The following is a 15,643-nucleotide window of genomic DNA, read 5'->3' on the forward strand; positions in this document are numbered from 1 at the left end:
GTTGTACAGAAATGGAGGAAGAGTTTAGAAGTGGAGTTTGTGTCTGCCTGCCCATGCTGTGGATCATGGGTGAAGCATTAATTCGCCTTTAGGAGATCGCCATTTTGTAGCATGAATCTTTTCTGGATTCACATGCTGTGCATTATTCCGCAATCTAGTGGTTGGGTCCGGAATTATGTATTTCTTAATTTTTTGTTGTTGGGCGTCAAGGTACCACCATTTGGTGTCCTTCTGTGACGGTGACGTACTTTCTCCAGAAGCTCCCACCTTTGGTCGCCATCTTCAGATTCTTTTTTTCCACTGTTTGGTCTGGATCAAAACAGAAGGAGCTCCCAAGATTGGAGAGAAGAATCGACGAAAATAAAGGAAAAACAAAAACAGTGGTAGGACGTTTTTTCAAGTTTCAACCCAAGACGACCTGAGTTCGATGAAGGGTCAAAAAACAAGATTTTCGGCGATCGGAGAATGCGCATGCAGGGGGCTCCCTGTGCGCGGTAATGGACAAGGCACCATTCATGTTTTGCAAGAACTGTCAATGCAAGTACGCATAGACGGATCAGCACCCGGTCTGCAACCTGTGCCTGCCGCTGGATTTTCAGAGCGACGACTGTAACCCCTGCTCCGTCTTCACCCTGAAGACATTGAGGGTGAGAGAAAGGCAACATCTGAAAGAGACACGTTAGTGATAGATTCCTTACCGTAGAATATCCCCAGGCGTCCGACTGGATCCGAAAAAGTTTTTTGTCAGCAGTACCCTTGCGCGTTGGTAGGTGTCGTTGTGCGGCTCCGCGTCTGTTGCTTGCGCTGTAAGCGCCGAGATGACGTCACAGAGACTACTTAGGCGCCACCCATGCTTGCTGACGTCAGTTCTTTCCTTTTGTGCGCCAGCAAGCGCAGATCCTATTCACTTTTTGACTGGGTATAAATCCTGCGGGGCCTGTCGCCGTACGATGTCGGTGGCCGACCCTCATGGCGTTTGTCTCTACTGTCTGGAGCGTGACCATGACTCCCGGTCATATTCCGACTTTCTGGACCTCGGAATCGGGTAAGAGAAGTCACAAGAAAAAGACAAAAAAACGTTTACACTCTCCGGTGTCCCTCCGTCGGTCTCCGGACGAGGGGGCCAGGGGTTCTTCCCCCCGTGGCTCCGTTGGAGCCTGGGAGTTCCACGGCCTACCTGCCATATCCATTTCGGTCGGCAACTCCAGCCCAGGTGCAAGAATTTCTTGCCGCCATGTACCACCTTTTCAGGCCTAGGGCTCCTGCTGGCGCGTGTTCGGTCCCAGTTGAGGGCCCTTGCTTGCAACCGGCTCGGCCACCGCTAGGTCACCCGCCGGCGTCTCTGGCTCTGGTGCCGTAAGGTCCTCCGCCGGCGGCTCCGCCCCCGGCGTCTTCGTTCCCAGCGCCGTAATGGCTCCCGTTCGTCCCACCTCCACCCTTGCCCAGGTGTCAGGACAATTTTGCTCCGGCTTGGAACCCTAATTGGGACATGAAACTGGATCACACCGACCGTTGCCATTGAACCATTTGTATTCCCCTGTTCCTCACCCACCGCAGCAGCCTGTGCCTCGGGCCTTGGAGGAGGGGGATGACTGGGAGAGGTCTGAAGACCCTCTTGCACGGCAGTGGAGAAGTGTGGCTCACCGATTAGAGCGGCAGACCCTGAGGCAGAGGTCTGGCCCGGTACCAGGGTTCAATTCCCGACGCAGCAGGGTCTTGGGCTCAATGTCCACGGACTCGATAATTCTCGCCTAGGTGCCTACTCTAATCATTGGTCCCACTCTGCAACTCTGGGCAATAGCTTGCTTAACCCCTTCGCTGCTCATGACAAGCTCAGCTCGTCATGCAGTACACTGGTCGTGTGCTTATGACGAGCTGAGCTCGTCATGAACAATGGTATTCAAATGATGTCAGCACCCAGCGGGAATTGCCTTAGCAGTCAAGGTGTTAATATCCACAATGGCCCCGAAAGCGCTAGGATGCCTGGCCTCACCTTGGAGGTGCCCAGTAAGGGGGATCTCACAGGGATAGCCAGGAAGGGTTCCACAGCGGTATACAGCGCCAAGATACCTTCTAGGTGATAGTGCGCTTTACAAGTATACACACATTACATTACATTACAAGTCAGAACAGGAGTGGGCGGAGGAATCAGAGAATGCAGGTGGCCTTGAGCTCTCCTCTGAGCCCGGCTTTTTGTATCCTCCCACGGTCATGGAGGAAGGCGTCACTTATACTGTGGTGCTCCGTAGAGCAACTGAGGCCCTTGACCTTGATCTGCCTACTGTCACTCTTAAGACTAACTTCCTTACTGAAGTGCTTCAGCTGGCGACAAGTTCTATGGAACCTCTGCTTCCATTCAATGAGGCCTTGACGGATGTTTTGATGGGCACCTGGTCTAGACCAGCCACAGGGGTTCCTGTGGATGAAAACGTGGCCAGGCGTCATCGCCCGGCACCAGGCGACCCTTCCTTTTTAACGAATCAATGAGAGACGCGGGAAGAGTGTGCGAGCGGTGTGTGAGAGAGAACGACGAGTGGAAGAGGAGGCGGGGAGCTAGAGATGGAACAGTGCAATGCGCAAGGAGGTACAGGTAATTAGCATGTCTGAGCAGGCAGTATAGGGAGAAGATGGGGAGTGTGAGGCAGGGATGAGAGGGGTCAGTGGAATTGCGAGAACAGAAGGAAGGGGTAGTGGGAGTGTGAGGGAAGATGAGGGCTAGTTGTTGTGTGGGATAGAGAATCAGTGTTGGTGTAGGTGTGATGTAGAGATGGCTTGTATTGGAATTGTTTGTTGTGGAATTGTTTGGAGTAGAATTGTGTAGTGTAAATATGTGGCATGGTTTGCTGTGGAGTAAGCGGATAGTAATTAAGTGGTGTTAACTGTTGTGGAATTATGTAGAGTGAGATTGTGTGTTGTGAAGTTAATGTGGAATGGTATTTTGTGTTAGGGACTGGCATGTTGTGGTGGATTTGGGGGGAAAATGACCAGTTTTCTTCCCCAATGGTCAAAAAGAACATCAGACAAATGGGTCCTCGACATAGGCTCCAAGGGCCACACCTTGGAGTTTCAACAGAGTCCACCAAACATGCCAAATTGAGGACCAGCCCCATCCCACTTAAAGGAACTGTTGTCTCAGATAACCACCATGATACGCAAAGGGGCAATTCTAAGCGCTCAAAGAAGCATGGGCTTTTATTTGAGGTTCTTTATGATATACAAAAAACGTTGTAGTCCTGGACCTCGTACTATATTTTCATATTGCCCTTAGAAGCCTTGGACATTTGAGGACCTGGGGAGTTCTCCTATTTAGCAGTAGAGGCTGAGCCAGTGAAACAGTGCCCACTCATGATGTATGCCCCAGCGGGCTGCCTAGGTGGGGAATGGTCTTGGTGTGATGTAATTCAAATGCTTGAGGACATATAGCTTTGGCGAGTGTTATTGTGACCATGATATGCCAGGAAAAGAGCACCCCTGGCTCCGGTTGTTATCTCAACCAAAAGCTAAATGACAGCAGAAGATGTTGAGTATCTAATTTAGGTGATTTGCTTGTGGTAGGACTCTTGAACGTTAGACACAGACGATGGTGTACCCAACCCCCTGGACGAGTTTTTATATTACAGAATGCACTCAAAACCCTACTCTGTGGGTTCCTGGAGGAATCGCTGCTGTTGAAAGCTCTAATCCAACACTTTAGCAACTCAAGCAACCAACACATTATATTTATATCATGACGTCAGAAATGTGCCATTGGAGACTGAGTGTTCGAGGCATGTGGGCTGCTGAATTCATATCTGTGCATAGATCGCTGCCTAGTGTTGGGTCCGGATGATTGCACCTTGTTGTCCTGGAAGAGTCTTCGAAGTATCACGAGATAGGTGACTCCTCCCCTGGACTACAGTGCCCATGGGCATCTTCTCCATCCTCAGATTGTTTTTTTCCGCTATTGGGTTCGGATGTTATTCCTACACTCCAACTTCGGAATCGAAACTAAACTTTTCTAAAGGCCAAAACGCCTTGGACGGTAATGTTCTCACTTGGTACTTATTGACTCAATCGAACTTTCCATCTCAGACCGGTCGTCGACGCGGGCCGTTGGGCCTTTTCGACGCCACATGGGCCTGCTGTCGATGGAAAGGAGTCCATTCAAAAGGTGCCCACAATGCCGTTCCAAGTTCCCGCACACTGACAAACACTCAGTATGCAACAAGTGCCTATCACCAAACCATAGGGAAGAACCCTGCCCAGCCTGTGCCCAATTCCGTTCGAAGAAAACCATCGGGATTAGACGGGCCGCTAGGCAAGAGATGCAGCGACAGGCTCCGGAACCAGACAACTTCTTCGATGATGACCAAGAACTTCCAGAAGCAGCAGATTCGGACCTAGAGATAGTCACCGTCGAGGACCACTCGGACTCCGATGACAAAATCCCACGGGGCAAATTGTGAGTACACTGCCCCCGACACAGATTACCCCGTTACCAAAGGCTCCGGTCGAGGCATCGCCTAAAGGCCTTAGCCAAGATCCAAAGAAACATTCAGTAGCCCTGCCGCCTGGCTCGGCTCCGAAACCAAAGACTAAGCCTTCAGAGACCCCAGGGCCGAGAAACGTTATCCCTAAGAAGGTTCTAGAACCCAAAAAGGTCGTCGAGCCAAAAGCCGCCCAACCAAAGAAGGCAGTCGAGCCAAAAAGCGCCGAACCGAAGAAGGCCGTCGAGCCAAAGAAGGCCGCTGATCCAAAGGGCGCCGACCCGAAGAAGGCCGTCGAGCCAAAAAAGGCTGCTCTGCCAAAGGCAGTCGAGGCGAAAAAGGTCGCTGACGCAAAGGGCGCCGTACCGAAGCCTGTGGTCCAGCCGGAGAAGGCTATCGAACCAAAGACAAGTGCTCCAAAAAGACCGGTTGATCCAAAAAAAGCCATCGACTCGACAAAGTCTGTCGAGCACAAGAAGTGTATCAACCCTAAAGACCCGGTCGATCCGCAATCACTCGTCGACCCGAACAAAGGGTCCGAGCCGAGTAAAAGCAATAAGGCACCGAAAGTCGTTGAACCAAAAGAGGTTATCGACCCGGAAGCAATAGTCGATCCACAACAGACTAAGCCAAAGAAGTCAGACACAGCCACGGACAGTGGAAGAAAAATTCTTCCATCCAGATCCATTAGAAGACCAGCCAAAATATATATAAATCCTGAGACTGGTAAAGTCACAATCCTACACAGAAAGAAGAGACCATTGGACACAGGCTCTCATTCCCCCATTCCTCTAAAGAAGAAGGACTTCGGGACTTCTCCCTCTAGACCCTTCATTACTTTCTATCCCACTATGCCTACTACGCCTTTTGCTCCTTACTCTCCTTCTCAGTCTGGGGACAATGAGGGCGACAAAGGGGAAGATCCTCAATATGATTAGAACTACCCAGAGGATCCTAACCCTCAAAATGAACCATGGGCAGAGCCAACTGATCCATATGACACGCATCCCATCCCTGACATCTCCTCATATCCAACAAAGCCGTCACCTACTGACGACACCATTGTCTTCAACCAGCTAATTGATAGGGCAGCGCAGTACCACAACGTAGACATGCACAATTACCCTATAGACGAAGACTTTTTATTTGACACATTCCCTACTTCTGAGAAAAATGTCAGGACCCTTCCTATGCTAAAGGGGGTATTAAAACACACACCTGATATATTTAAAGATACAGCCAGGGCACGCGTAATCAATCCCAGGATTGAAAAGAAATATAGAGCAGCCCCTACAGACCCTACTTATATTAGAGGTCAGTTACCATTAGACTCACTGGTAGTGGCTAATGCACGCAAAAGGGCCAACTCACAGACAACAGGAGAGGCTCCTCCTCCTGATAAAGAGTCCAAAATACTAGAGGCCTCAATTAAAAGGGTCGCATCACAGGCCTCCAATTCATGGAGAATTGCAAATACACAAGCCCTTCTAGCTCGTTATGACAGAGCACACTATGACCAGCTTGAAGCCTTAATGCAACACCTGCCTGACCCTTTCAAAGCCCACGCCAATGACCTCATACAGGAGGGAAAATGTATTACAAACTCCTCCATCAAATGTGCGCTTGACACAGCTGACACTGAAGCCAGGTCCATTAACACTAGCGTTTTACTATGACGACACGCATGGCTGCGTATTTCGGGCTTTAAGAACGAGGTGCAGTCCACCATTCTTAACCAACCAGTCAATCAAGACTTCCTTTATGGCCCCGCAGTCGACACCATTTTAGACAAAATGAAAAAGGATACAGAAACTGCAAAATCAATGGGTGCATTGCAGTTTCAACAGCACAGAGGTTCCTTTCGACGCTCCTCATACAGAGCAGCTACACGGGGCAATACTTCACAGACATAATTTACATAAAAAGGCACCACCCAAGGTTCCTTCAACAAGAACTCCAACAAAGGAGGTTATAGGGGCAACAATAACAAGGGAAGAGGGCGTGGAGGCAATAACACCAGAGCCTCCACTGCCACAAAACAGTGACTTCATCACGCTACCTCCAGACCACCCAACACCGGTCGGAGGCAGACTCCAACAATTCCTACCTGTCTGGAGCGCAATTACCACGGACAGGTGGGTGAGACAAATTATCCAGTATGGTTATTGCCTAGAACTCACTTCTACTCCGCCAAACATACCACCCAGACACCGTCCTATGTTCAAAGAACACATCACCCTACTACAACAAGAGGTGAAATCATGCTGGAAAAGGGGGCTATTGAGCCAGTCCCTTTCCAACACCAATGGACAGGAGTATACTCCCTATATTTCCTTATTTCCAAGAAGGACGGTTCCCTCAGACCAATATTGGACCTGAGACCCCTAAATCGATACATTCTGTCGGAGCACTTCCATATGATCCTACTACAGCAAGTGCTCCCTGTGAGAAGTTGGCCTGATATGCAGTGTTCACTATTCTAGCGACCACTATGCATCGGTCCAAACGACCCTTATGGTGATTGGTTGTAAGTCAACCTTAGACCAGCTATCCTAGTAGCGTGGATATGAGCAGTCTTCGGGCTAAACTCTAGAGGGCGTGTTAAGCCAGCTGTTATACCATCACATACCCCTTGAACACCAAGTGAAAGGACACCACACAAGTGTTATGAAAATAAACAGTATATTTATTAGAATCACAACAGCCCTGTACTCTTTATGAGGACAGGGTACTAAGCACAGAACAAAACTCTTAGGAAAATACTTCAAGTGCACAATCAATACAAGTGCCCGAGGGCACGGAAAGTTTAGAGGTCTCGGGTGGACCCGATAAGGCAAGTCCGAAGCGAGGGACTCGGGACCCTTAAGTAAGGAGGCTATGCGGGCACCGAAATGCCGAAGTTACCTAGCCACAAGGGCTGCGGCTGCACAAGTCTTACAGGCGTCGGGGGTCTTCGCTGACAAACCAGGAGCCGGAAGGAAGGAGTTGCTGGCCGGCGACCAGGGAAGAATAGTTCGTAGAGATCCAAGCCTGGATCAGTGATAGATGATACCTGAAAGCAGAGGGGACCAAGTTCGTACTACTAGCCAGTAGTCAGAGGGTACCAGGAGGGCACCGGATGGCCGTCACCTCGACTAGGTGAGTGGGCGACGCTAGGCTCTGCAGTCTCACGGACCAGGAGGCGGCGTCGGCGACCAGGATGGAGGTGCGAGCTGTCCCACGAAGTTTGATGCTGTCGGCGTCGCTGGGCCCAGGATTGGGGCAACAAGCCTTGGCAGATTTCAGGGCCACGTGGTGGGCCTAAAATGGCGTCTTGAGTGGACCAGGAGGGTCCGGGGTGCTCCTCTCGTAAAAGGGAACAAAGGCCGGTCTGGAGCAACCAGACCAACAGCGTTGGTTGTCGGATGTCGTCAAGGAGGTCACAAGCCAGCGGCTAGTAACCAGACAACGTGCTGAGCGGCAAAGCAGAAGGGCCCCACGCAGATTGTGGAGATGCTGGGAGACTGCACTTCGATGCTGGGGCTGCTCAGGGTCGGGGCTTCTCGGACCCCAGAGCACTCACCAGAGGATTCCTTCGGTGATCGTGCTGGTTTAAGAAAGTGTGCAGGTTTTGATGATGGCCGGTCCCTCGAGGTCTCGTCGCACCCACAGATCTCAGCTGAGCTGACGATGTGGGTAGAGGTCAGAGGTGCCAGGGAAGCCGGTTCTCGTCGAGCTGGGTCGTCGGATTCCTGAGGAAGGACTTGCAGCAAACCGCAGAGTTCTTAGATGGTGCCTGCGGATGCAGGGTGACTACTCCTTAGCCACAAGGGAGCAATCTTGAGAAGAGTCTCGAATGTCCTTTCGTAGAAAGTAGTTCTTGATTCAAAGATGATCTAATTTGGAAGGGTCCCCGCTCCTGCCTTTATCCTAAAGAAAGGGGTGGGTACATGATTAGGTCCTGCCCTAGGGGTGGGACCAGGAAGGGGGGCAGTTACACCCCTCTCCCCTGCCGTGCTTTCCCCAGGTCAGGGGCTGCGCTCCCCTGGAACTGGTTCAAGCCGGCAGATGCGTAGTGAGCACCGGGGTGCCACTCCGCAGTCACCTTCTTGCAAAGCCCTGCCTACCCAGGATACACAAAACCCTGTCTGGGATGGTGCGAACACCGCCCCTGACAGGAAACCCTTTGTCCAAGCTCTCCTCGCTGGAAGGACTCCCAGCAGCAGGAGGTCAGACTCGTGTCTGTGGTGGCAGCATCCATTTTGTGGAGCTGAGGCTTCAGTTAACTTTAACCGGGGTTCACAGTTACGTACATGTCGTGTCCCTCTAGAAGGGCGGAATGCTAACCTCGTCGCCAGAATTGGTGAGGGGGCAGCATCCCGATTCGTATGACACCTTACTCGACATGTCTTGATAACGCGATACCGAAGTTACCGATATGGTACGCGTTATCATGGAACAGCCATTGGGTCTTGGTTCCGCAAGCTGCAACCGGGCTTGGCTCGTGCCAGAGCCCAATTCACACGGTTCCACGCACTCTGCCTTCAGGATTGTCAAGGCCTGCCATAGGAGTGACTGATAGGAACTCGGGTGTCCATTTTAAGGTTAGATATAGGGATACTATACCTAAAGCAACGAGCGAGTACGCCACGTTGCCCCAGCTGTCGTGCAGCCATTTGTGTCAGATTTAGATGGCCATCCAGGGGTGGCATAATACATGCTTCAGCCCCTGGTAGGCCCTGGGTACACCGATGCCCTGAGTTACAGGGTCTGACAAGGTGGCCCAGTTCCAATTGGGTCATGCACCTAAGGTACACACATCAATTTAGCGAGAGAACAGCTAGGCTGTGGGTCTGATTGGCAGGCCCACAGCCCGAGAAAGTCGTAAACCAGTGAAACAAAAGCAAAAAGTCCGGGTGATCATAGGATTGCAGACCCTACTCTCCTACATGACACCCCCCCCCCCCCAAACTTTGGGACAATAAACTAACCTTGACCAGGTGAGTCTTCTTGTTCTAAGTGGAAATACCTGGAGAGCCCATCTGCATTGCCATGATCAGTGCCAGGTCTATGCTCCACTGTGAAGTCCATCCCCTGTAGGGAAATGGACCACCTAAGCAGTTTGGGGTTTTCACTCTTCATCTGATTTAGCCATAGGAGGGGCTTATGGTCGGTCTGAATCTTGAAATGAGTGCCAAACAAGTATGGCCTCAGTTTCTTCAGGGCCCACACCACAGCGAAGGCCTTCCTCTCTATAGCTGACCAATTCTTCTCTCTGGGGGTCAGCCGTCTGCTTATAAAAGCAATGGGCTGGTCATTACCATCGAAATTCAGTTGAGATAGAATAGCTCCCACACCCAACTCAGAAGCATCTGTTTGGACAATGAATGGTTTGGAGTAGTCTGGACTCTTAAGGATAGGTGCCGTGCACATGGCCTGTTTTAGGTCATCGAATGCTTTTTGACAGCTCGCTGTCCACTGAACCTTTTTTGGCATTTTCTTACTCGTCAGCTCATTAAGCGGAGTCACAATCGATCCGTAATTTCTGACGAACTTTCGGTACTAACCAGTCAGGCCCAAGAAAGCTCGAACCTGAGTCTGGGTGGTTGGAGGAGCCCAGTCCCTGATTGACTGTATCTTGCTCTCCAGTGGTTGAACTTGGCCTCCACCGACGAGGTGGCCCAAGTACACAACCTGTGTCTGCCCTATCTGGCACTTGGTAGCCTTGATAGTGAGACCTGCGGCTTGCAGAGCCTTCTAACACTTTCCGCAGGTGGACCAGGTGATCCTCCCAGGTGGAGCTAAAGACAGCAATATCGTCAAGATACGCCGCACAGAAGTCGTCCAGCCCAGTGAGAACGTGATTCACCAACCTTTGGAAGGTGGCAGGTGCATTTTTCAAACCGAAGGGCATTACCACAAACTGATAATGCCCACCAGGGGTAGAAAATGCTGTCTTAGGCTTGGCGTCCTCAGCTAACCTGATTTGCCAATACCCAGCTGTCAGGTCGAACTTGCTCAAGTAGTTGGCAGACGCCAATCTATCTATAAGCTCATCCGCCCTTGGTATTGGGTGGGCGTCAGTCTTAGTGACTGCATTGAGACCCCTGTAGTCTACGCAGAACCTCATCTCTTTCTTACCACCCTGGGTGTGAGGCTTCGGCACTAGAACTACGGGACTAGCCCAGGGGCTATCCGAGGGTTCAATGACTCCCAACTCCAACATTTTCTGCACTTCAGTTTTGATGCAGTCTCTAACGTGATCAGGCTGCCTGTAGATTTTACTCTTGACGGGCAAGCTGTCACCAGTGTCAACCTCATGGGTGCACCAATTGGTCTGACTGGGTGTTAGAGAGAACATATGCCGGAAGGATTGAAGAACCTGTTTACAATCCTCCTGTTGATGTTCGGAGAGGCCGCCGCAAAAGACAACACCGTCTACCGATCCATCGTCAGGATTCTGAGTGAGCAGGTCTGGGAGAGGGTCACTCTCTTCCTCCTGTCCCTCATCTATGGCCATGAGCAAGCTCATGTCCTTCCTGTCGACATATGCCTTGAGCCTGTTGACATGAAGCACCCTGTGGGGGCTCCGGGGAGTTCCAAGGTCCACCAGGTAGGTGACCTCTCCCTTTTTCTCCAGGATGGTGTAGGGCCCGGACCATTTGTCCTTGAGTGCTGCTGGGGCCACTGGCTCCAACACCCACACCTTCTGTCCGGGCTGATAAACAGTCAAGACAGCCTTTTGGTCATGCCAAGCTTTTTGGAGTTCTTGGCTGGCCTTAAGGTTTTCGGATGCCTTCTCCATGTACTCAGCCATCCGCGAGCGGAGACCAAGCACATAGTGCACTATGCTGGTTGCAGGCTTTTTGAGAGGTCTCTCCCATCCTTCCTTCACCAAACACAGGGGTCCTCTTACAGGATGCCCGTACAAAAGTTCAAAAGGGCTGTAGCCAACCCCCTTCTGTGGGACTTCTCTGTAAGCGAATAAAAGGCAGGGAATCAGGACGTCCCATCTACGGCGGAGCTTTTCAGGTAGTCCATGAATCATCCCTTTCAGGGTCCTGTTGAACCGCTCAACAAGCCCATTGCATTGTGGATGATAGGGTGTAGTGAACTTGTAGTTGACACCACATTCCTTCCACATAGCAGTCAAATAGCTCGACATGAAGTTTGCACCTCTGTCAGGGACAACCTCCTTAGGGAAGCCCACTCTGGAGAACACTCCAACTAGGGCTCTTGCCACCACAGGTGCTGTAGTGGTCCTAAGGGGAATAGCTTCAGGATACCTGGTGGCATGATCCACTACCACCAGTATAAACTTGTGCCCTGATGCTGTTGGGGGTTCCATTGGACCGACAATGTCAATCCCCACTCGTTCAAAGGGCACCCCCACCACAGGCATTGGTATAAGGGGGGCCTTTGTCGTGCCACCTGACTTACCACTGGCTTGGCATGTGACACAGGAGCGACAAAACTCCTTGGTATCTTCGTTCATGTGAGGCCAGTGAAAGTGCGAGACAAGCCTGTCCCACGTCTTCGTCTGGCCTAGGTGTCCTGCTAAGGGAATCTCGTGGGCCAAGGTATGAAGGAAACCACGCTGCGACAAGGGGATAACCAGCCTCCTGGTCATGCCAGGCTTGGGGTCTCTTGCCTCAGTGTACAGGAGTCCATCCTCCCAGTATACCTTGTGGGTACCTGTGGCGTTCCCAGCAGCCTCAGCAGCAGCCTGCTGTCTGAGGGGTTCAAGGGAAGGGCAGTCTAACTGGTCCTTCCCCAGGTCTTCTCGTGTGGGTCCCCCTGAACCCAGAAACTCAACTTGATCAAGTTCGAGTTCTTTAGGTTCAGTTTCCCGCAATTCCTGGAGGTCAGCCTCCTCTGAGACTTGATCCTCGACCTGGGGCAAGGGGGAAGGCGAGGCCTTAACCCGACTGCTCTTCTTCTTGGGAGGTGTCTGGTCCATTGTTCCAGGATCCAGCACCGGTTCAGTGGGGCATCGTCTGACCTGTGACCTAGTCACAGCAAGCACATGCGCTGGCAAGCCTAACATTTCCATGTGAGTCCGGTGCTCCACTTCTGTCCATTGCGATGACTCCAAATCATTGCCCAACAAACAATCCACTGGGAGGTCTGAACTAACAACAGCCTTTTTCTGGCCATTTACCCCTCCCCAGGAGAAAGCAACAATCGCCAAACTATGACTGGTAGTGACATTGCTGGCATTGGTCACCAGGAAATCTGTACCTGGCATGATCTGTCCATGGTCCACAAAGTTAGGCGTCACCATGGTGACGCTGGCACCAGTGTCCCTATAGGCCTGAGCCATTCTTCCATTGATCAAAGGCGTCTGTCGGTATTTGCCCAAAGTATTGGGACTGACCCCCCCCCCCCCCCCCCCCTCCTCTTTGGGTTGTTGGGGACGTGTTGAAGACTTCTGGTCAGTTTGTTCCCCTTTCGAATCTTTACCCTTCTGGTCTGTTTTCTTCTGACCACCCTGGTTCTGGCCCTGGTTTTGCTTAACCCTTGTTCTGACCCATCTGTCTGCCTTCTTTCCCAATTCTTGGGGAGAGGTCAGATCCGAGTCGACAAGGTGCTGATGCAACAACTGGTTCTGACAATTGTTTAAAATCTGTTCTCGCATGATCAGTAACCTTACTGCCCAGCAACCAGCCCTCCAAAGCCTTAGTGGCACAATCAACGAAATCAGACCAGTCCTGAGACTGAGTTTTCTGGGTATCCCTGAACAGCAACCTGTACTGCTCAGTGGTTAGGCCGAACCCATCAATCAGTGTGTTCTTCAGGACCTGGTAATTGTTAGCATCCTCGACTCTAGTAGTGAGGAGCTTATCTCTACCTTTACCTTCAAAGGAGAGCCACAAGATAGCCGCCCACGGACTCTGGGGGACGCACTGTACAGTGCAGGCCCGCTCCAAAGCAGTAATCCATTTGTGGATGTCGTCCCCTTGCTTAAAGGGGGGCACTATCTTACTCAGGTGCCTAGTGTCTAAACTCCTGTTTTCCCGTGGGGGAATGCTGCCACCAGTGGGATTGGTCCCACTCAATCGCTGCTCTCTAGCAAAGGCGAGCCTTTCTTTGGCCAGGGCAAGTTCTTCCCTTTCGATCCGCAGATTGACTTCCCGCTCCTTCGCTTCGTACACTCTCCTCTGAGGGGATGTCATCCCTCCTCGAAGAGAGCCTCCAGAGCCATTGGTTCGAACGGATCTATTAGAGCCTCTCGACAGAGACCTAACTCGTCCATTCCCAATGTTAAGCTGGCCTGAGAGAGGCCCCAGGAGTCTCCTGGTACCATTCTCGTGCCGGCTTAAGTTGTCCTGGGTTAGCTGGCTAACTATGACTGGACCTTTGTCTGCCTAGTCCCCAGATGTCTCTGGCTCCTCGTCCTCCTCTTCACCTTCTGCGGAGAGATGGATAAGGTCAGGGTCACCTCGGGTTCCCTCGAGGGGGGGCATATCCCCTTCTGGATGAGAAGGGTCGGTGTTACCCGCCCTCCTAGCATCATAAGTCTCCAAGAGACCAATCAGAAACGGAATGGTAGGGTTTGCACCCTGTTTTAGCTTCCGAGATGTACAGATTTGTCGCATCTCTTGGAAGCTAAGTGCAGCATATCTGGAGGTGACCTGTGGAAGGTCGACTGACACAAGGGGAGACTCAGAGTTTCCTCCTTTGTCTGACATGCTGATTCTAGTGTGGTGTAAGTGATGCACCTACCTACACTATGTGTTTACCTACTGATCCCTTGCTAAGAGTTGTAGCCAAGGTGTGCTAAGCCTTGAGGAGCTACAACAGCTGGTTCAGTAGAACTCAGAGTATTCTAAGCTAAGTTATATGTACCTGAAGTACTTATGCAATCTTTCACAAGATATTCTTAGGATACGCGTGGTAAAACAACAGCAAGCTCAAATCCCAACCGCTGCTCACCAATGTGAGAAGTTGGCCCGATATGCAGTGTTCACTATTCTAGCGACCACTATGCATCGGTCCAAACGACCCTTATGGTGATTGGTTGTAAGTCAACCTTAGACCAGATATCCTAGTAGCGTGGATACGAGCAGTCTTCGGGCTAAACTCTAGATTGCGTGTTAAGCCAGCTGTTACACCATCACATACCCCTTGAACACCAAGTGAAAGGACACCACACAAGTGTTATGAAAATAAACAGTATATTTATTAGAATCACAACAGCCCTGTACTCTTTATGAGGACAGGGTACTAAGCACAGAACAAAACTCTTAGGAAAATACTTCAAGTGCACAATCAATACAAGTGCCCGAGGGCACGGAAAGTTTAGAGGTCTCGGGCAGACCCGATAAGGCAAGTCGGAAGCGAGGGACTCGGGACCCTTAAGTAAGGAGGCTATGCGGGCACCGAAATGCCGAAGTTACCTAGCCACAAGGGCTGCGGCTGCACAAGTCTTACAGGCGTCGGGGGTCTTCGCTGACGAGCCAGGAGCCGGAAGGAAGGAGTTGCTGGCCGGCGACCAGGGAAGAATAGTTCGTAGAGATCCAAGCCTGGATCAGTGATAGATGATACCTGAAAGCAGAGGGGACCAAGTTCGTACTACTAGCCAGTAGTCAGAGGGTACCAGGAGGGCACCGGATGGCCGTCACCTCGACTAGGTGAGTGGGCGACGCTAGGCTCTGCAGTCTCACGGACCAGGAGGCGTTGTCGGCGACCAGGATGGAGGTGCGAGCTGTCCAGCGAAGTTTGATGCTGTCGGCGTCGCTGGGCCCAGGATTGGGGCAACAAGCCTTGGCAGATTTCAGGGCCACGTGGTGGGCCTAAAATGGCGTCTTGAGTGGACCAGGAGGGTCCGGGGTGCTCCTCTCGTAAAAGGGAGCAAAGGCCGGTCTGGAGCAACCAGACCAACAGCGTTGGTTGTCGGATGTCGTCAAGGAGGTCACAAACCAGCGGCTAGTAACCAGACAACGTGCTAAGCGGCAAAGCAGAAGGGCCCCACGCAGATTGTGGAGATGCTGGGAGACTGCACTTCGATGCTGGGGCTGCTCAGGGTCGGGGCTTCTCGGACCCCAGAGCACTCACCAGAGGATTCCTTCGGTGATCGTGCTGGTTTAAGAAAGCGTGCAGGTTTTGATGATGGCCGGTCCCTCGAGGTCTCGTCGCACCCACAGATCTCAGCTGAGCTGACGATGTGGGTAGAGGTCAGAGGTGCCAGGGAAGCC

At 51.6% G+C, this 15,643-nt stretch overlaps 1 protein-coding gene across 3 annotated transcripts in view; it reads left to right on the top strand.

The window, feature by feature from the left end:
* The window catches only part of STRN3 (striatin 3), a 1,097,014-nt gene that overhangs the window by 471,282 nt on the left and 610,089 nt on the right, over nucleotides 1-15,643 (top strand). The gene's annotated exons all lie outside the window — the stretch shown is intronic.

The sequence above is a fragment of the Lissotriton vulgaris genome, chromosome 9 (genome assembly GCF_964263255.1).
Source record: "Lissotriton vulgaris chromosome 9, aLisVul1.2, whole genome shotgun sequence".
In the NCBI taxonomy this organism is placed as follows: domain Eukaryota; kingdom Metazoa; phylum Chordata; class Amphibia; order Caudata; family Salamandridae; genus Lissotriton; species Lissotriton vulgaris.